At 39.6% G+C, this 22,035-nt stretch overlaps 1 pseudogene; it reads left to right on the plus strand.

Moving 5' to 3' along the window:
* The first annotated feature begins 5,702 nt into the window (after window positions 1-5,702).
* LOC115286947 lies at window positions 5,703-20,945 on the plus strand (annotated as a pseudogene).
* Window positions 20,946-22,035: the final 1,090 nt, after the last annotated feature.

Genomic DNA, 22,035 nt, shown 5'->3' on the forward strand with positions numbered 1-22,035 from the left:
GGGGCGGAGGGGCGAGCGCGGCCGGGGCGGGCCGGCCGACCCCTTTGTCCTCGGCAGGGGGCTCCCGGGCTCCCGCCCCGCGCCCGGCACGCCGCGCCGGCCGCCCCCTGCGCCGGGTTTGCAAAGCGCCCCCCGCCCCCGGGAGTTCCAGAAGCGCCGAGAGAGGGGGCACAATGGCGGAGACCCCGCGGGGACCTCGGAGCCCGCCGCGGCCCCCTCGCCCTCTGCCTCTGGGCACCTTAATGTGCAGCGCGAGCTCGGCGTGCGGGGCAGGCTGCGGGGCTGAATGATAATGCCCCCCCCCCCATCTCAGATTTGTGGCGGGTGGGGATGGGGGGCCAGAATCCTCCCCGAGAGCAAAGTCACAAGGGAAGTTTCTGCAGGGAAGTTGGGTTTACATGAGCAAGGGAGTGATATCCTATTGTAGGAAAGTGACCGGAGAGAAGTCGCTGTGTGTCCCCATTGCGCTGATTGCCCCGGTGACCTCCTCCTCTGGGCAGAGTGGACGGGTTGCTGATCACCAAGCTACCCAGTTTCAACAGTGTTCGGACCACGAGAAGCCCGAGCCACTTTTCAATACACTGATCCTAAAATCTTGGACCCAGGGCCCTCTGTTATCTGATTTAATGCCTTGCAAGGTCTGGAACCTCAGTCACCCATTGCATACTTGAAGGCTCAAATGTCTCCAGGGACAGGGAGTCCTCTGTGCATTTTCAAAACCAACATTGCCGAAAAGCATTTCCTTCCATCTCTCCATTGCTTTCGACTTCTGGACTTTACACAATTAATCTAATCTAACTTCCACATGTGAGTTCTTCGAATATTTTGAAAACATCTGTCATGTTTTCCCTATGCTAGCGTTCTTCCCAGCTGAATATCCTTTTTGCAAAGTCGACAGTTCCAAGTTCTCTCATCAACCTTAATCTCATTTTCCATGTACCTCCTATAGGACGGTGCTCAGAGCATGACTCAGTCCTTAATGTGTTCCGGCAGGCATAGAGAAAGGGGTCTTCCCTGTCCAGACGTTAGGCATTTATTGATACAGCCTCGGATGGAGCTCATTTTCTGGCAGCCAAATGACTACTGACTCACACTACACTTAAAATCTACCAAATTCCTCCAGAATTTTTTACATGCACTGGTGTTAGTCACATGCACGTTACCCATTATTTGTGAAGTTGGTTTCCTGTGGCCCACGATCTTTGTTATTTATCTCTACTATGTTCAGACCCCTCAGAGAATCAGCCCAAGATGAGATGTTTTGGGAGATTCTCCTTGCTGTCTTTCTACTCCTGTTTCATCAGTTTACCGTGTTTGTCTTCAGAAGTTGATAAAGTTGTAGAAAGGGAGGCGAGGTCAGACTGGGGTATAACCATTCCCTAGGAGAGCCTTGCTCCACTTTGCACTTGAAATACCAAACAGAGGTTTCAAAAACACATGCTTCAGTGCACCCTCAGAGATTCGGTTTAATTCGTTTGGGGTAAGATGTGGACTTAGGATCCTATTGGGCCACCCCATTGAGACTCTTAGGTTTTGACACCCCTAGGTCTGGGCATAGAGTGAAGACTGCAAATCAACAATGAAAATGTATCAAAATGTATCATATTCTCTGTATGATCTATTTTATTTGAAATATAAACGAAAGCACAGACTTTGTTCCTCTCAAAAATGTTATCTTCCCACTGTTCTTTTTAAAAAAAATTTTTTTTAATGTTTATTTTTGAGAGACAGAGCATGAGCAGGGGAGGGGCAGAGAGAGAGGGAGACACAGAATCTGAATCAGGCTCCAGGCTCTGAGCTGTCAGCACAGAGCCCAACATGGGGCTCGAACTCACAGACTGTGAAATCATGCCCTGAGCTGAAGTCAGACGCTCAACTGACTGAGCCACCCAGGTGGCCCCCTCTGCCCACCCCCCGCCACTGTTCTAATTTCAAGTAAAGGAAATACTGGCAAAAAGCATACTTGAGAGGGAGAAAGACAAGTCTAGGAAGACTAACATGCAGTGGTTGATGAAGGGTGCTTTGATGGGAGAAGGGGAGAATGGCCCTGTTTTACCTTCTCATGCTACATTTGGGACTTGTGCCTTCTGTGGTGAGCTCTTGTAAATTTACCATAATTTTCTTTTGACTTTTTTCTTGGAGAAGTTATAAATTTTGTTGTTGCTGTTGGAAAAAGACCTATGAAATTTTTAAGTTTTTAATTTTCTTATACTTAGTTGTACTATAGATGATGTTGACTTTAGAGTTGCATTGAGGCTTTCTTTTTTTTTAATGTTTTATTATTTTTAATTTTGAGAGAATGACAGAGCAGGAGTGGGGGAGGAGCAGAGAGAGAGAGAGACGCAGAATCAGAAGCAGGCTCTAGGCTCTGAGCTGCTGGCAGCACAGAGCCCGGTGTGGGGCTCAAACCCACGAACCTCGAGATCATGACCTGAGTCAAAGTCCGCAGCTTAACCAACTGAGCCACCCAGCTGTCCCTGTATTGAGACTTTCTTTGTGACTTTGTACCTGATTGATTTTGGGAACTAATTCTGTGTGTCCCCTTCTTGCTGGATATTAAGTTTGAGCTTATTGTGATATTCAGTTCTTGAGAGTGAATTTTAAAGTGAAATGTGGTGGGAGGGGGGTGCTCAATTGAGCATCTGACTCTTGGTTTCAGTTCAGGTCATGATCTGATGGTTTATGGGACTGAGCCACCATGGGGCTTTCTCTCTCTCTCTCTCCCTCTCCCTCTCCCTCTCCCTCTTCCTCTTCCTCTCCCTTCCTCCCTCTTTTCCCCCCTCCCTCTGCCCTTCTCCCTCACTTATGTTCTCATTTTCTCTAAAATAAATAAAATTTAAAAAATAAAATGGAATGTGGGGCGCCTAGGTGGCTCAGTCGGTTGAGTGTCCAACTCCTGATTTTGGCTTAGGTCATGGTTCCAAGGTCATGGGCTCAAGTCTGTGTCGGGCTGGGCTCTGAGCTGAGTGGAAAACCCGCTGAAGATTCTCTCTCTCTCCCTCTGCCCCTCTCCCTTGCTCGCTCACTCTCAAATAAAAAAAAAAAAAGAATAAATAAAATGAAATGCTCATAATGTATTTTTTAAATCAGTTTTTATCTTTTTCTGGTGTATGTCCATTTCTGTAATATCTGATGTTTTCATTTGAAATTCTTGTACTGGTGTTAAAATCAGTCTCTGAGAATTGAGACCATCTGTAAACAGGACTTGGAGACAACAATAAGCACATTTATGTCAATGCGAGTTAGTTATTCCTTCTAGGAAGTGTTAGCCTATGAAAGTGAAGATTGCAAACTAGTGATTAAATCCACGGTTTGCTGCAGCGAATGCTGACAAATCAGTATATCATAGACAGTAATCTCACTCTGGCCAGCAGCCTTCTTATCAGTACCAGCTTCCGTACCAAGCACCTCCCCTTCATGTGTCAGCCAGTCCTGAGTGGTGACATCACAGACTCTGCCCAGTCTTACTCCTTAACCTACTGAGTGCAGACCCCAAAGTCCTACAGTTATTCTACTTCTGGTCTCTCCTGGGACACTGCTCAAACCGTCACAATGGTACTGTCCTTTACTGCAATAAGTGCTACTAAATGTGACTCTTGTTTATTTAAAAAAATGTTTTAATGTTTGTTTGTTTTTGAGACAGAGCTTGAGCGGGAGAGGGGCAGAGAGAGAGGGAGACAGAATCTGAAGCAGGCTCCGAGCTATCAGCATAGAGCCAGACGTGGGGCTTGAACACATGAACCATGAGATCTTGACCTGAGCTTAAATTCAATGCTTTACAGACTGAGCCACGCAGGCGCCCCAGGCTTTTGTTCATTGAAAGGTCATCTGGTGATACTTTGGTGAGTTAAACAACTTGGAAATCCCACCGAGATCCTATTTAAAATCCCTTTGGTGCTGAAGCTCAGGTTCCTTAGTTCAGAAATGGGGAGCCACTGAGGCCTGCAGTTGAGTGTCCAATTAGGTCTTAGTTCCAGTCTTCATCAAGCTCTGAAATGCTAAGTGCATGTTTGTCCTGTGATGTTGTGTTTCAGGGACCCCTTCATGACTTGCTCATATTTGTGGACATGTATCCCTGGAAGAAAGCAGTCTCATTATGTACAAAATTGTTGTGGTCACTCTGCATTTCATTACCTTCTGTTGCTCTTGGATCTGTGGAAGTTCATGTCTAAACCTTGTGTCTTTCAAGATCGGTCAGGTCTGCCATGGGAGACCGCCAGGCCAATAGGTTGGGGAGCTCAGGACGTAGGTGAACAAGCCACTGAATTGACTGACCTTTGCCAGACTGTCCCATATTTGTCTCAGACTAAACCCAAGAGTGTGCCTGCTCAAGGCCTCTTGCGTATAGTATGTATACAATATCTAATACATGTGAGTCACTTCCTAAACGGCATAGTTTTACCAACAATAGTTTAACTTTGTAGCCATTTTGGGAAACCTTTCATTGGAACAAAACTGTTCATTTGAGAAGTAATTTTTTAGAATGGAAAGGGACTAAAATTGCAAACATTAAATGACCTTCTGTTTTTTTTTATTATTGGTATGAGAAAGCTTGCAAGAGAAATTCAGATTCCATGACTGCCTCTCTAAATAGTCTGTGAAGGAGACAAATGAAAAATGTGGAAGACTCTCTTTCGATCTGCCCAAACCATAACTTGAACCTAAAAGTTTTGATCTTTCCTTCCTTCTTCTTCTATCTTGTGGCCCTCTTAAACTCCAACACTCTTTCTGACCAGGCTCTTCTTTCCTCCTGGCCAGACCACCACTCTGATAGCTGACTTGGCTCTTAAAGTTATCCAGATCAGAACAAGCCCCTTATGGTAGAACTTGAGCCCTCATTGTGGTCTGAAAGTGATTTTCAAAGGCTTTCCAAAGCCTGTGCTGGGTAGGCGGAAATTTACAGAGCAATTGGCTGTGGTTCTAAGGGCATGTAATTCAGAGTTCCCAGATCTCTATCAATTGATTTATATGTTATTAAGAAACTCATACGGGCTCAACTTCAATGGAAAAGCTACTGTGAATATTCTGATTGTGGCTTTAAAGATGTCAAATTCTGTAATGGTATCAGAGAAATTCAGGAAAAAATGTGAATATTATATTTATTTATATATTTATTTGTTATATTTATGAGACCATGGTCACAAACAAATAGAGAGATGAATACACTGGAGACGTTAGCACCTTTGGAAAACATTCAGGTGTAGATCTTGGAGCAGATATGACCACAGCTCTTTCCTCAATAAATCGCCTTAAGTCAGAAATCAGGGATTTAATATGCAAGCAAAAACAGCAATGGAAAATAGTCTGTTCCTGGACCTCTAAACCTTCACCAAGTGAAGCTAAAGGGGAAAAAGGAAAGGGAAAATCAGTGAAGCTGCCACGAATGACTGTCAAGGGCTCAATACCTTATCTCCCCTCAAACTCCCGACCAGCCTCACTGAGCAGTATTTTTTGTGACCCAATACCCGGCTTAGAGTATGGAGTTTTTGGGGGCTTGTTGTTTTCTGGAAAAGATTACATGGGGAGGACAGTCTCTGTCACATTGGCCGCTTGGCATCACCAGAAGACTTCAATTGGAAACTCGGCCAACATTTAAGAAGAAATCGCCTACTTCAAGGAAGACAAATTGACGATTTGACCATTGACAATTTGACAAATACTTTATCAGCATTGGTGAGAAAAGTTTACCAAGGTTGCCGAGGATGTCTCTGGTTGCCCGTCTCATCTGCACCAGATCAATCCTGGCAAAGCCGCGCAGAGGCAACATAGGCGAGAACCCGGGTCATAGCGAACGCTTGAACACTTACAACCGGCCCATCCACGTTGCGATGGAGTTTGAATATCCTAGTCAATATTCACTAATTTCCAAGGTGGAATGAAACTTTTGTTTGCCGGAAAGGTATAATTCTAGTCATAGCAAAAAAAAGTTACTTGACCTTGTGTTTTCAACCTGGGGAGTTTCCGAACTATATCTCCAGTAATACTCAGTGTCTTGGGCTAGTTACTAAAGAACCTTGCAAAGCCTTGATATTTACTTCGAAATTTTATTGTCCCTTTTACTCACAATACTCATGAAGAATAGAGAAGGTGAGTGGTGTTTTTAAACTCAAAGGAACACTCCTTGACTCTTACCTTATGAGTATGTCTCCAGCCTCGCTTTCCCCCAATTCTACCCCAATTCTGGCCCTACTTTGCTCTGGGCAGAGGCTATGAGACTCAGGCAATCTAACCAGTCCTAGTAGTCACAAGGATCGGTGGCATTTCCTTCTCCCAAGTGGCCTCTCCGTGACCGAAAACACTCAGACTTTGTCAGCTGGAAAAGACACCTTAAAAAAAAAAACCTGCTGGGGTAATTTCTGAGCACTAGAACAGCAGTTACCCTTGAGAAAGAAAATACTTAGATTCATGTATCCCAGCTAAAATGATAAGGTTTAACCCAATGACAACAGGATTGATTTTCCTTGAGAAAATTTAAAATTAGGAATTCTTAAGAATTTTTTAAAAGCAGTTGGTCTTTGGGTGGAGGGAACTTTCACCAGAGCCTTGTGCCAAGACGACAATGTGGCCACCAGGGGCCAGCTTCCAGCAAAGGCCTAGGAACTGGATGGAGTTAAAGGACCGGAACCAAGCTTGAATCCGTAGGCCTTTTTTCTTTTCTGTCTTGGCAAGTTTCCTTCATGATTGTAGGCTTATGGGGCTGGGTAGGTAACCAAGGATTGTTATTTCTTCACCAGTGAAAAGTCAAGGTCTCTAACTCTCATGTTGCTTTCTCTGTCTTTAGTCATTTCTTGCTGTGACTCAAATACTGGGAGAAATGTGTGCGTGATTTGTCCAAAAAAAACAATAGAGCTCTGCGCTTTGCACACATTTGCATATGAGTGCCAACCGGCTAGTGCCAGTCCTTTGTTAGGAAATATTTGGTTTCATCCATAATTGGACTCAACCACAAATTGGCTTTTTATGTGGACGAGAACACAACAGGACAGGTAACCAAAATGCGAACTCCTTAGGAAGAAAGGTTTCTGCCTCCACCGAAACCACACTCAAAGCCCATTTCTTAGAGATAACGTCTGTAAACAAACGTTCGTGGAGGAAAGACTCAGAAAGGGAACAGGGAACAGATGGTTTGTATTTAAGATCTGTCTCACATTTAGGGACCTTACAAAGGAGGCTTAGTAGAGAGATACTCTTGATTGCCTATCAGACCTACCCCGAGTGACCTTTGGTGAACCTTTCTTCACCACATGGGGTTTATGTGAATAGTAAATTCATTAATTTATGTAAAGAGCTTAAAATAATTTGTGGCATTTAACATTCTCAATAAATGTTGGATAAAGCATGACTCATAATTGTGAATTAGTAATTGTATGCTATTAATAATATGTTGATATATTTACATTTCTTCATTTTATTATGTTTTTTCTGTTTTTTAACCCTTGTAATTAAACAATTGTCCCAATGGATAAAAATTCTCACATTGTCTTTTCTTGAGCATTTAAAAAAATGTTATTTCATTGTATTCCTCCATCAAATATTGTTACCAAGAGATCTGAAAACAATAATAGTTTATAGCCATATGTCTATTATATATACGTCTGGCTGTATTTTTATGAGTTTTATATATTGTAATATATTTAATGCTCCCCACAATCTTATGACATGGAAATTACTGTGATCTGTATTGTATAAATGAGGAAACTGAGCAGGAGAGGAGTTAAATATCCTGTTTAATGTTAAAGCTAGTGCGAGGGTCTGAGAGACCCTGGATTCAAAGCAGGTGGCTCCAGACCAGGAGAGTAAGCCCTGCCCCCTAACTTACTGTCACTCTGCCCCCTAACTTACCGTCACTCCAGGAGTACTGCTATGGTGCGTTTCCTTCTTAGTTGATCTGCAATTTCTTGTTAGAAAAATTGTAGAATGGTCCCTTTGTCTTTGCTGTTATTAAATTTCCCTGTAAATGTTCACAGTGATTTATTTGTAACTTCTTTGGCACCTTTTGGGTTTTCTTGATCTGAGTTCATGTTTGTATGTGTATGGGGGTAAGTTTTGCAAAATAATGGGTCATATGTCTTCAAATAATTTATACAAGCTGTTTTCCCCTTATATTTTCCTAGAACATCTTGTATACAGATGTTGACATTCTACCTTAATTTTCATTTGTGTTAACTTTTCTTGTTATTCTTTCCATCTATTCATCCTTTCCTAATGCGTCTTAGAATTTTCCACCTGATTGCCTCTCATTGCTGATACTGACGATTCCTTTCTCTGTGTGTATATGTAATTGTCCTATCATACACATGATACATAGTTCACTTTTTTGACACGCTTTCCTGTGATTCTTTAACAAGGCTTACTGAAACTCCACCACCCACCAATTGTGATTGCACATGAACCCTCATGCTTATTAAAGAATATTGGAAAGCTAATTACTAAGTATAGTGTTATTGGAGGGAAAAATCTTGATTGACTTTTAAGAACCATATTATTTACAAACATAAGTGATATAATCATTATAATTAACAGATTACTCATGAACCTCATTATAATTAACAGATTACTCATGAACCATCTCGGTTCATTAGAACGATGGGCAGTCACTCTGTTGTTTTTAAATAGCCATGTGCTTACAGAATTGATTCCAAAGTGTTTACTGTGGGAGGCAGTTTCACAATATTATGATAGCCCCACCTTTCTAGCTTAATTTCCCCTTACTTTTCCTTTATGTGTCCTATTTGCCAACCCTATGAGACGGATTTTCGCCCCTCAGTCACACCAGAGAAACTGTCACCAAAGCACGTTTTTCCTATTATTTCCATAGGAGGAGCGATGTTTTCCAGGCTTACTGCTCATTGAAATATTTTTATTTTTATTTGTTTATTTCTTTATCATCATGGTCATGGTCAAACATTCTTTTCTGATCCATCAGGATGAATTTTCTTTCTTTGTGCGTCATTATTTTTGTAAATTTCATGACCTAAGTATGTGTTTATCTCATACGTTTTACTTATTAAGGGCGTTTTCTTAGTGCTGAGCATGGTGCCTTGAACAGTAAGTGAACCTCTTGTCACGCTGGTTAGTCGAAGCACAGATGCTTCTTCTCCTGTTCATTCTCCTTCTTCCCTCTCCTCTTCTTCCTTCCCATTCTTCCTCTCTCTAACCTTCCCCAAGTCACAATATGATAAAAATTGTATTTGCCCCTACCTCGGCCTTCATGTGTAATGCTAACCAACTTCTATGTAGAGACTAGATTCACTCATCAGTGTCTTTATTGTAGCGTCTAGCACAAGAGTTTATTGAATTTAAGTAAGTGAGCAAGGATTTTGAGACAAAAACTTATTTATTCATTTATTATTCTAGCTGCCTTTTAAAGATGTAACTGACATACAATAAACTGCACATATCTAAAAACATGGAATTTGATAAGTTTTGGCATATGTGCACATCCATGAAGTAATCACCATGATCGAGGTGAACATATCTGTCACCCTCGTAGGTTTCCTCATGTCACCTCCTTTCGCTGCTCCCTGCCCCCAGTCTCCAGGCAACCATTGAACTGTTTCCTGTTTGATATATATGTTTGCATTTTCTGGAATTTTGTATAACTGAAACTATATAGTATTTACTCTTTTAGGTCTGATTGCTTTTATCCAGCATGATTATTTTTAAGTTCATTGGTGTCATTGAGTACATGAAGGGTGTATTTTTTTTTTCTGATTAGTATTCCATTGTATAGATGTACTATAATTGTTCACCCATTCACCTCTTGATGAACATCTGTGTTCCAGTTTTGGGCTATATCAAAGTTTTTATGAACATTCTTTTAAAGATCTTTATGTGACAAAAGACAAAAACTTTCATGAGCTTTTTTTCTCAGCTACTGAATATGATGAATTAAACTGATTGATTTTCAAATATTTAATTAACCTTTTTTGTGCTGGATAATTCCAAGCATTTGCATACAGTTGGTATTATTTCTTTTTTTAATTTGTATTTATATTAGTTTTGAGTGTACAATTTGTATGTGGAATTTAAGAAACAAAACAAATGAGTAAAGGTATTTCTTTTTTGAAGATGTGATAGAATTTCATGATTGAAACCATCTAGACCTTGAGTCTTCTTTGTGGTAAGACTTCTTAACTGTTAGTTCCATTTATGTCATAGGTATATGTCTACTTAGTTTATTGACTTTGTTATGCCCAAGTTTGTAATATCGCCCCCCAAAAAACACCAGAGACTACCAGGGAGACCGAGTCACCCATGCAAAAGCAAAGGGCTTTATTACGGGCATAAGCATGGGCTCACAGACTCCACCAACCCACTGGCCATGTGGAGAGAGAGAGCCCCGAACAAAGGTGGGGTAGGGCTTTTATGAGTTTGGGAAGGGGTAGTTACAGGAAATGATGACACAGGCACAGCCCTCCAATCCCTACCCCCCCATCAATACTGGCAGTTGTGGGAGCCAATCACAACATTTAGATTATTGACCAATTAGAGTGGGCCCAGGACCCTTACATAGGGCGTGACTAGGCCCACCCCTAGAAAGATCAAAGGTGTCAACTGGCCTCTCCTGATTGGGTGCCCCAAGAGTTGTCCCTCCCTCTCTGGGCAATGGTACGGGAGAAGCTGGCAGCTTCCCCTTTAAGTACAGGGAAAGCCTGAATCAGACCTGCGTCTTTACAACTTATTCTTGAATGAGCTTTGGTTGTTGTACCTTTCATGGATTTCTGTCATTTTACGTTGTTGCATTTATTGACATAAAATTTTCACATTTCCTTATTCCTTTGAGTGTGTGCAGAGACAATCATGGTGCTACGTCTCTTGTTCCTGATTATTAATGGCTTGTGTCTTCCCCTTCTCTGTTTCCATCTTTTCCCTGATCAGTCTGGGTAGAGGCTGATCAATTTCATTGATCTCTCAAAGAACCAACTTTTCATGTCATTGATTTTTCTTAATTTTTGTTTTCTATTTCATTGATTCTCCTCTTCATTATTTTCTTCTGTTTGGGTTGGGTTTAATGTATTTTTTAATGTTCCTAAGATAACATTTATCATTCATTTCAGACATTCTGTCTTTTATTATATAGCTTTAGTGCTATACATTTCTAAGTTCATACTTCTTTAGCAGCATACCACAAATTTTGATACATGTACTTTCATTTTTATTCAGGGAAAATCACTCTCTAGTTTGTGTTTTGGTTTCTTCTTTGACTCATACGTTATTTGCAATTGTGTTATGTAAGTTTCAAATACTTACAGGTACTCCAGAAATTTTTCTGTTATCCCTAATTTGTACCATGAACATAGAATGTAGTTTGTATGGCTTGATTTTTTAAAAAATTTATTAAGCTTTGTTTCCTTGCTTGGAATATGCTCTAACTTGCTAAATGTCCTATGTGCCCTTGAAAAGAAGGAAAATTCTTCTTTGGCAGGGTGAATTTTTTTGTAAACGTCAACTAGGTCAAACCGACTGATAATGTTGTTCAGTTCTCCTATGTCCCTCAGACTTTCTGTCTATGTGTTCTGAGTTATTGAGATTCTGGGTGTGTCCGTTTCTCTCATACTTGTATGCGTTTTTGTGCTATGAATCTTTAATCTCTGTTGTGTGTGACATGTATGTTATCTAAGAAAGAAGACCCCTTTGAGAGTGCAAATGGTTCTAATAACAATTACACTGTAACAATAGATGTAAACTTATTTTTTCCTGGAAAGACTGGTACGTATATCAATTTACTTAGGAAATGGAAGGTATATATACAAACACGTACATTTTCTCATGTAATATGGGTCTGTGGGGAGACGTATAGGGCTGACGTGGTAGCAGTACTGTCATCAGGGCCATAGCGTCGGTCTGTCTTTCTGCTTTGCTATTCCTCTCAAGGCTTCTATCTCAAGGTTGTCCCATTGCTCACAAGACAGGTGCTAGACCTAAGGCTTCCACATTCATGGTCCTTGATTTCTCCTGTTCACTTGCCTCTCAGTCACTAAATTCTGCATGTCTCACCTCCCCAGACTGGTATGTTGAACGGGAAAAATTCATCGTGTGTAATTAGGAAAGAACCTGAGGTTTCTCACGACCACATTCTTAAACGGACTCCTGCCAATTGTATGAAAATCAAGTCAGGCCCAATGAGTTTTCCTATCTTTTTTAGATGATAAAAAGCCAGCCAGTTTCTTCTAGACATAAAAGCAGTCCGCATGCTATAATTTATCGCTCCAATCAGAGAATTCCTCTCTTTATTAGAAATCGCAGCGCTCCATCCTCGACCTGTTACATGCCTACTGCTGAGCGTGGGGAGGAGTGGGTACAGTTGCTTCAGGTTTGCTGGTCTCTACCTTCTTGCTCACTGCAGTTCTGATACTTCCAAGTATAAGGGAAGGGAAAAGAGAAAGGAGAGAGATAAGGAGATAAAAGGAGGAAAATTATTTCTTGATTTCCGTCCTCATGGTCTGCCTTCAGTACTCTCTGAGCTTGGAGAATGTTAAGAGTTAACTTTATTTGGGTATTGTGGATCTTTTTCTCCTCAACATTCTTCTTCTCAGCCTTATTCCGTAGTCACAAAACAAAACTAGAAAATAACTCAAACCTCCATCAATAGCAGAAATGATAAATAAATTATAGGTCTCCAGAAAATGGAGCTCTATAATGCAGTTAAAATGGATGAATTACAACTATATACATCAATGTACACAAATCTTGCAAACATAATATTAAGAAATGCAACTCCCCAAAAAACACCTAATACACAATTCTTTATTAACTTCAGAAATAATGACCTTAAGAATTATATTTTAGGGGTACACTATATATATGGCAGTTTCTAATTGAAGTATAATTGACATACAGTATTCTAGTTCAAGGGTACATCATAGTGAGTGGATATTTTTATGTATTCTGAAATGGTCCCCAAAGTAAGTACAGTCACCATCTGTCACCATACAAAGACATTACAATATTATTGACTATATTCCCTACACTGTACATTACAAAGAGAGAATTCTTTTTGGCTGTTGTGATTCTCTCAAAACCCCTTTATCAGCGGGGGTATTACACGTGTGGTTTCTTTTGAGCTGCATGGACTCATTACTATCCAGCTGGTGGCTTACGACTTCTCAGCCACATCTCATTATGCCGATTCGGGCTTCATGATGATGTGGTGGCATCATCAGTGTTCTGCTTTGAAATCAGTATCCTTACTACAGTGCTGAAAATGGAGTGGGAGAGTTTATGAGCTAATAGGAGGGGACAGGGCACAATTATGATAGTTCAGTCAGAAGACCAGACGTTTAACTAGGATAGCAGAAGCAGAAATACATGGACAAATTCACGAGAGCTTTACTGATTCAAAAGGGTTTCTGTTTTAGTGAGCATTGGAACGAACAAGAAAAATGTTTTAGGGCTGAATCTCAGGTTTTGGTTTTCACCATTGGGTTGATGATGTATCCTCCAGCAAGCTATGAAAAGTGAATAGGAACAGGTGTAAGGAGCCTGAGGAGGGGCCTATACATCAGAAAGCTAGGAGCCTGGGTTGTCAGATCAAGAGAGGAGAGTATATTGACATAGAGGTGTCCACAAGCAGTGTCAGGTCCTGCTAAGAATGAAAACAATATGGGATGCCTGGGTGGCTCAGTCGGGTAAGTGTTCAACCCTTGATTTCAGTTCACATCATCATCTCTCAGTTCAGGGGATCAAGCCCCATGTTGGACTCTACACCGACAGCGTGGACCTTGGGTGGGATTCTCTCTCTCTTCTCTCCGTTCCTCTGCTCAAACTTGCTCGCTCGCTCTCTCTCTCTCTCAAAATAAATAAATAAACTTAAAGAAAGAAATGAAGGAAGGAAGGAAGGAAGGAAGGAAGGAAGGAAGGAAGGAAGGAAGAGTTATAAGGAACACTCACTGGAACCCTCTGCTGGCCTGACTAGAATATTTGGGTGTCCTGTTGGAAGTATAAGTCATACTACACAGTAGGTTGAGGAGGGGGAAACAAGGAAAGAGAGACAAGTGTAGAAAAATGCTTTTGGAGGATGTTGATGGAAAGAGGAGAGCTTGAGTAGCTAGATGGAGATGTGTACAGAAGGAAAGTAAGAAGCACTTAAAGAATGGGAGGGCAGAGGACCAGATTAGAGTTAGCTGATATGGAAAACATATTTGAGATTAAATGTAAATTTTATTAACCTGATTACAGCGACCTCCCACTGACAGGCTTTGAACAGAAATGCTTGATGCCATGAGCAGAGTGTTGGGGAGAAAGAATTTTTATCACTATTCGGTTAGAATAAAGGTATGTTGAGATGTAGACAGAATGAGATGGAGGTAGAGAAACAGGATAATAAATTTTTCCAGCAATGTAGGTGACCGATGACCAGGAACTAGATTCTGTAATTTTGAAGTTAAAAAACAATAGGTTCGGGACTGTAATAGTAAGTAAAGATACTTTTATTTACTGAACATCTACTGTGTGAAAGGCAGGAAAATGGAGTTTTCACAAGTATCATCTCATTTTATCCTAGCAATCCAGTGACGAAATGGGGTGAGAAATGTTAATTTGCCTGAGTTTACACTCTTCTTCAAAATCCCCGACTGTCTTCAAAATATTTTGTATTATTCTAACCATCTCATTATATGGGGTACAGTGAGCACAGAAGAAAAGTAGGGAGGTCGGGAAAATGAGTTAAATTTTGGATCTGCTGAGAGTTGAGGATAAGAGGGGAGAGCAGTACTTTTGGTTCCTGCCCAAGGCTGTTTGTCGTGGCAATAAACTAAAGTATTAGAAACGCAACTCAGTGATCTTTCAGATGGCATTTCTTGAATCTAGCCCAAAGGTTTCATTACCCAAAGTGACTGATGGAAATTGTTTCTTTCCTTCTCTCCTTCCTCCTTCGTCTCTCCCCCTGTCTTTTCCTCTTCCCTCCTCCCATGCTTCCTACTTCTCTCCTCTCTTGTGTGACTCACCATCTCTTATCTATTGCAGGACCATCCATCTGGCAGACCTCCGTCTGTCCACCCGTTATTTATTTTATCACTTTTTTTCCCAATGGAATTTATGTCACTTTATAACATATAAACAAGATAAATTAAAATCAGTTATAAGAAAATAAACATAGGGAAGTAAGAGGAGAAAATGACTAAGCAGGTGAGAATAAAAAGTATGTGAAATAAATGTCAGAACCGAGTGAATTACGTTACCAATGGTCAGTATCTGTAGCTGGTCAAGTGGTTCTTTGTGTTGAACTACAACTCTCGTTCATGTCAGGACACACTTACCCATCTACTCTAACAATTTGTTTTCTTGTAAAGAAAACAGTAAGGTGTATGTAGGAATTTCATAATAACAAAATGGCATGTATGCAGACATATACTTGTTTTAAATGAGAATGATTTCACTCATACTTAGTATGTTTTAGGATACAGATAAGCTGCCAAAGACATGACAGGAAATGCCTCTTTTCTGAAAGAACATCATAAAAAATACTATAGATACCATCACTTGCTATTAGTGTTTGAATAGGTCTTTTACATTGAGAGTATACATGAATAATTGTAGTTTCTCTTATATGTTTTCCATTGTCATAAATTGTTTATTAAAATAGTATTTGAGGGAAATTCACAGACTGTTGTGTTTAAAAATGACGGTCATATCTAAGAAGGCACTACTAATTCTGAATGTCTGTTAACTAGTCTTAACAAAAGTTGTACTGTTAAATAAAAATTCCTTTCAAGTTCTTGATTGGCAGAATAATATAGCAAGAATTTATAATTTTGAATTAATGTTTTTCATCCCTTACCATCTCACTACTTTTCTCTATGTAATCTGAGCTCCAAAATTTATTTATTTTTCATTTTAAGAAATTAAATATTTTGTTTGAGTCCAGTGGACACACACTGTTATGTTAGTTTCAGGTGTGCAACATTGCCATTCACCTTCTCTGTCCATTATGCTGTTCTCACGAGTGTGGCTACGCTCTGCCGTGACACAGCACTATTACAGTATCACTGACTGTATTTCCTGTGCCGTGACTTTTATTCTTGTGACTGACTCATTCCATAGTTAGAGGCCTGTGTCTCCTACTCCCCTTCACTCATTTTGCCCATTCCCCCACATCCTCTCTGGCAACCATCAGTTTCTTCCTTGTATTTATTTATAGATCTGATCCTACATTTTGTTGTGTATTCATTTATCTGTTTTCTAGATTCCACAGGTGAGTGAAATCACGTGGGATTGGCCTTTCGTGGTCTGACTTGGCCTAATACCTTCTAGGTTCATCTGTGTTGTCACAGCACGATCTCATTCCTTTTTATGGCTGTGTAATATTACATTATATGTGTGTTATATATTACATTATGCATTATATATGCCACTTTTCTGTATGTATTCTTCCTTAGCAATTTATCTACCTAAGGGCACTTGTTTCTGTATCTTACATATTATAAATAATGCTGTAGTAAACGTAGGGCTGCATATATCTTTCTAAACTAGTGTTTTCTACTACTGGGTACATACCCAATTGTAGGATTATTGGATCGTATGGCATTTATATTTTTAATTTTTTGAGGACCCTCCATACTGTTTTCCATGGTGGCTGCATCAGTTTACACTCCTTCTAGTACACAAGAATTTCTTTTCTCCACGTCCTCATCAGCATCTGTTATGTTTTGTTTGTTTGTTGTGTTTTTGTTTTTATTTTTATTTTTGTCAATCTGACGGGTGTAATCTCATTGTCATTTTTATTTATGTGTGCCTGATGAGGAGTGATGAGCATCCTTTCATGTTTCTGTTGGCTGTCTTTATGTCTTCTTTGGAAAAATGTCTATTCAACTCCTTGGCCCATTTTTAATCAGACTGTTTGTTGTTGTTGTTTTTAGTGTTGAGTTGTGTAAGTTATTCATATTTTTGGATATTAACCCCTTATTAGATATGCCATTTCCAAACATCTTCTCCCATTCAGTAGATTCGCTTTTTATTTTGATGTTTGTTAGCTTCACTGTGCAACAACTTTTTGTTTTAGTGTAGTCCCAATACTTTATTTTTGCTTTTGTTTTTCTTGCCTTAGGAGACATATTTAGAAAAATGTTGCTATGACCAATGTCCAGGAAATTCCTGCCTATATTCTTTTCTGGCATTTTTGTGGTTTCACATCTCACATTTAGATTTTTAATTAATTTTGTGTGTGTGTGTGTGTGTGTGTGCGTGTGTGTGCATGCACGCACGTGTGTGTGTGTGTGTGTGTGTGTGTGTGTGTGTGTGTGTGGTGTTAGAAAATGGTCTAGTTTCATTCCTTTACATGTAACTATCCACTTTTCCCAGCACCAGTTATTGGAGAGACAGTTCTTTTCCCCATTGTACATTCTTGCCTCCACCGACACAGATTAATTGACCATACAAGCATGGGTTTATTTTAGGGCTCTCTATTCTGTTCTGTTGATCTGTGTCTGTTTTTGTGCCAGTACCATACCATTTTGATTACTATAGCTCTGTAGTATATCTTGAAATATAGAATTGTGAAATATAGAAATCCAGCTGTGTTTTCCTTTCTCAAGATTGCTTTAGCTATTTGTGGTCTTTTGTGCTTCCATACAAATTCAGTATTATTTATTCTGGTTCTGTGAAATATACTGCTGGTATTTTGATAAGATTTAATGGAATCTGTAGAGTGCTTTTGGTAGTATGAACATTTTAACAATATTAATCCTTCTAACATGTGGGTATAGTATATATTTCCATTTGTTTGTGTCATCTTCACTCTCTTTCATCAGTGTTTTATAGTTTTCAGAGTACAGGTCTTTTATCTCCTTGGTTAAAGTTTTTTTTTGGAAATTAAAAAAATTCTTTAATGTTTATTTTTGAGAGAAAGAGAAAGAGAGTGTGAGCAAGGGAAGGGCAGAGAGAGAGGGAGACACAGAATCTGAAGCAGGCTCCAGGCTCTGAGCTGTCAGCACAGAGCCTGATGCAGGGCTTGAACTCACTAACCACAAGGTAATGACCTGAGCTGAAGTCGGACATTTAATCGACTGAGCTCTATTAAGGTTTTTTTTTTTAATGTTTACTTATTTATTTTTGAGAGAGTGAGAGAGAGGGAATGCAAGTGGTAGAGGGCAGAGAGAGGGGGAGAAAATCCTTAGCAAGCTCCACATTGTCAGCACAGAGCACAATGTGGGGTTCTAACCCATGAACTATGAGATGACCTGAGTCAAAATCAAGAGTCAGATGCTTAACTGACTGAGTCACCGAGGCTCAGTTTTCCTCCTTGGTTAAGATTATTCCTAGATATTTTATCCTTTTCATACAATTGGAAATGGAATTATTTTCTTTAATTTCTCTTTTTGCCTCTTTATTGTTAGTGTATAGAAATGCTACCAATACGTGGTTATGAATTTTGTATCCTGTGGCTTTACGGAATTCATGTATGAGTCCTAATAGTTTTTGGTACTCTGAGGCTTTCTATACGTAGTATTATGTCATCTGCAAATAGTACAGTTTAGCTTCTTCTTTACCAATATGGATGCCTCTAATTTCTTCTTCTTCTTCTTTTTTTTTTTTTTTTTTGGGTGAATGCTGTAGGTCGGACTTCCAGTACTGGGCTGAATAAAAGTGGCAAGAACCAACATCTTTGTCTTATCTTTGATCTTAAAGATAAAACTCTTGGGTTTTCAACAATGAATATGATGTTAGCTGTGGTCTTTCTTATGTTGAGATCTATTTCTTCTAAACCCACTTTGTTAAGAGTGTTAATCATGAACAGATGTTGAATTTTGTCATATGCTTTCCCCCCTCATTTAGTGAGATGATCATATTATATTTGCCCTTTGTTTTGTTGACGTGGTATATCATGTTTACTAATATGCAAATAGTGAGCAATCCTTGAATACTCCGAATTGATTCCTCTTGATCATGGAGAATTATCCTTTTAATGTATAGTTGAATTCATTTTGCTAATATTTTGACGATTGTTTCATCTGTGTTCATCAGGATTATTGTCCTGAGGTGTTTTTTTCTGTGTGTGTGTGTGTGTGTGTGTGTGTGTGTGTGTGTGTCTTTGGTTTTGTGTCAGGGTAACTTATTTCATGAATTTGGAAGGCTTCCTTTCTTATTTATTTATTAATTTCTAAATATTTATTTATTTTGAGAGAGAGGGAGCAGTAGAGGGGAAGAAAGAGGGAGAGAGAGAGAGAATCCTAAGCAGGTTTTTTTTGCTGGCTACCAGCACAGAGCCTGATGCAGGGCTCAAACTCATGAACTGTGAGATTATGACCTGAACCTTAACTAAGAGTCATATGCTTAATGGACTGAACCATCCAGCTGCCCCTTATTTTTCTCTGATAGTTTTAGGAGACTGTGTATTAACTTTTCTTTAAATATTGGGCAGAATTCACCTGTGAATCCATGTTGTTTTGTACCTATTTTGGGGGGGAGTTTTTTGATTACTAATTCAATTTTGTTACTAGTAACTAGTCTGTTCAAATTTTCCGTTTCGTCCTAGATTTAGTTTTGGAACATTGTATGTTTCTAAGAATGTATATATTCTAGATTGTGCAATTTGTTGGCATATAATTTTTGCATTATTCTCTGATAATCCTTTATATTTATGTTGTGTCTGTTATTTCTCTTTTATTTATTATTTTACTTATGTGAGCCCTTTCACTCTTTTTCTAGTGGAGTCTGGCTAAGAGTTTATCAATTTTGTTCATGTTTTCAAAGAGCCAGCTCTTGGTTTCATTGATTTTTTTTCTGTTGATTTTTTTTTTAGTCTCAGTGCCATATCTCTCTGCTCTGATCTTTGTCCTTTCTTTCTTTCTACTCATCTTGTGTTTAGTTTGTTCTTTTTCTGATGACTTTAGGTAAAAGTTTGGATTGTTTACTTGAGCATTTTCTTCTTTTTTGAGGTAAGTCTGTATTGCTATATATTTCCCTCTTAGAACAGCTTTTGCTGCTTCCCATAGAGTTTGGACCACTGAGTTTTCATTCTCGTTTGTGTCCATGTATTTTTTAAAATTTCTTCTTGATTTCTTTGGTGACCCATTTCATTGTTTAGTATCATATTGTTCAGTCTCTGCATGTTTGTGTTTATTATTTATTTATTTCTCCTTGTGATTTGTTTATAATTTAATACTGTTGTAGTCAGAGCTCGCTACCAGCCTGTGTCCCTGCGCTCCGTGCTGCAATAAGCTTCCTCAAAAGTTCCTACTGCCCGGCTTAGATGAGGGGCTCTGGCAGCAGCAGCCAGAGACTGAGGCTGTGCTGAACGGCAAGGGTCTTGGGACCGGCACCTTTACATCCCTGAGACCCACCTGTCCTGGTTAGATGGCTCTGGATTAGGATTCTCACTGGAATACCCCACCATTAGCTTGGATGCGGTGTCGAGGGACCTAAATGCATATCCACAAGAGCATTTGCATGCTATGGTGAATGCCAAGTTTGGAGAAGAATCAAAAGAATCTGTTGAAGAAGAAGAAGAAGGAGAAGAAGGCAACAGTAATGATGATGTTGAACCTATTGCTGAATTTAGATTTGTGCCTAGTGATAAGTCAGCATTGGAGGCAATGTTCCCTGCAATGTGTGAATGCCAGGTTTTGCATCCAGATCCTGACAATGAAGATTCAGATGATTATGATGGAGGAGAATATGATGTGGAAACCCATGCAGAAGGCCAAGCCATGCTGGAGAGATCAGAAGGAATGCTTTCTCAGTGTGTGAGCAGCCAATGTAACATGGCTGGAGTTTGGAAAGAAGATTCAATAAGAGATTATGAAGATGGGACGGAGGTAGATACTACAGCAGTGGTTGCTGGACACTTGGAGGATGCACATGTTCATCACGGAAAATGGTTTATGCTGCTGCAGGACTCTGCTCGTAACTGTAGGAAGGAGCCCGGTGCCTCTTCTGCTGTGGAGTGGGTGTTGTTGAAAGTCTTTGTCCTTCTCCAAAACTTACCTGAACCAGTTCTCTTTTGAGACAGACTATACTGAGACCAAAAGTTGTCACCAGCAGAAGAGACGGTGACCTTTATTAACAAAGGTGAATCAACCTAACCAAGGGGGTGTTTGTAGTTTATCATCTATGACAAAACTCTCTGTATGCAGGTACTTTCTGAATAGGCCTCTAGTTCGTGTGTTCATTATATGCAGCTTCCGTAACCTGGCAGGCCTATGACGGTGGACTGCTTGGGAAGGAGAGAGGCTGAGTCTAAGATACATCCTTTAGAGCCAAAGGATCCCTCTACCCTTTAAAAAGAAAGACAAAGGGATCTCAGATCCTGGCCTCTGCTCATTCTTCCCCGGGGTAAGGGTCTTTCGATTAGTTTGGGGCCTAGATCAATTCATTCAGGCATCTTTAGGGAGCCTCTTGGGAAACATTCTAGCCACATCTACTGCCACTAACAAATGCTTCTGACTAGCTATTACTAACCTTGTCACCAAGTTTCACCAGTCTCTTTTGTTATAATCTGTTAGGTTATACTCTCTAATTTCTAACCTCTTAGGTCAGTTTCTATAACAAGTGAAATTGGGATGAAGTCCTCAGAGTACTTTAAAGGATAATTGTTTTGTCTTTAACAAATAAATAAACAAGTAAGTCTAGGTTTTATATATAAAAAAATACTGTTGTAGTCAGGAAAGATGAATGATATGATTTCAGTCTTAAAATTTATTGAGACTTGTTTTGTGATCTATGATCTATTCTGGAGAGTGTTTCATGTACATAATAAAAGAATGTGTATTTTGTTGTTTTGAGATGGAATGTTCTCAATATATATCTTATATATCTGGTGGATCATGTCATTCGAAGACACTGCTTCTTGATTGATTTTATGCTTGTGTGATCTATCCACTGATGTAAGTGGGGTGTCAAAGACCCCCTACTCTTGTGTTACCATTGGTTTCTCTTGTTAGGCCCATTAATATTTGTTGTCTGTATTTAGGTGCTGCGATGTTGGATACAGTTATAATAATTGCTGTACCCTCTTGTTGGATTGATCCTTTAATCCTTATGTAACACTCTTCTTTGCTACAGTCTTTCTTTTAAAGTCTTTCTTTGTGATATAAG

Source organism: Suricata suricatta, chromosome 1, assembly GCF_006229205.1.
Source record: "Suricata suricatta isolate VVHF042 chromosome 1, meerkat_22Aug2017_6uvM2_HiC, whole genome shotgun sequence".
In the NCBI taxonomy this organism is placed as follows: domain Eukaryota; kingdom Metazoa; phylum Chordata; class Mammalia; order Carnivora; family Herpestidae; genus Suricata; species Suricata suricatta.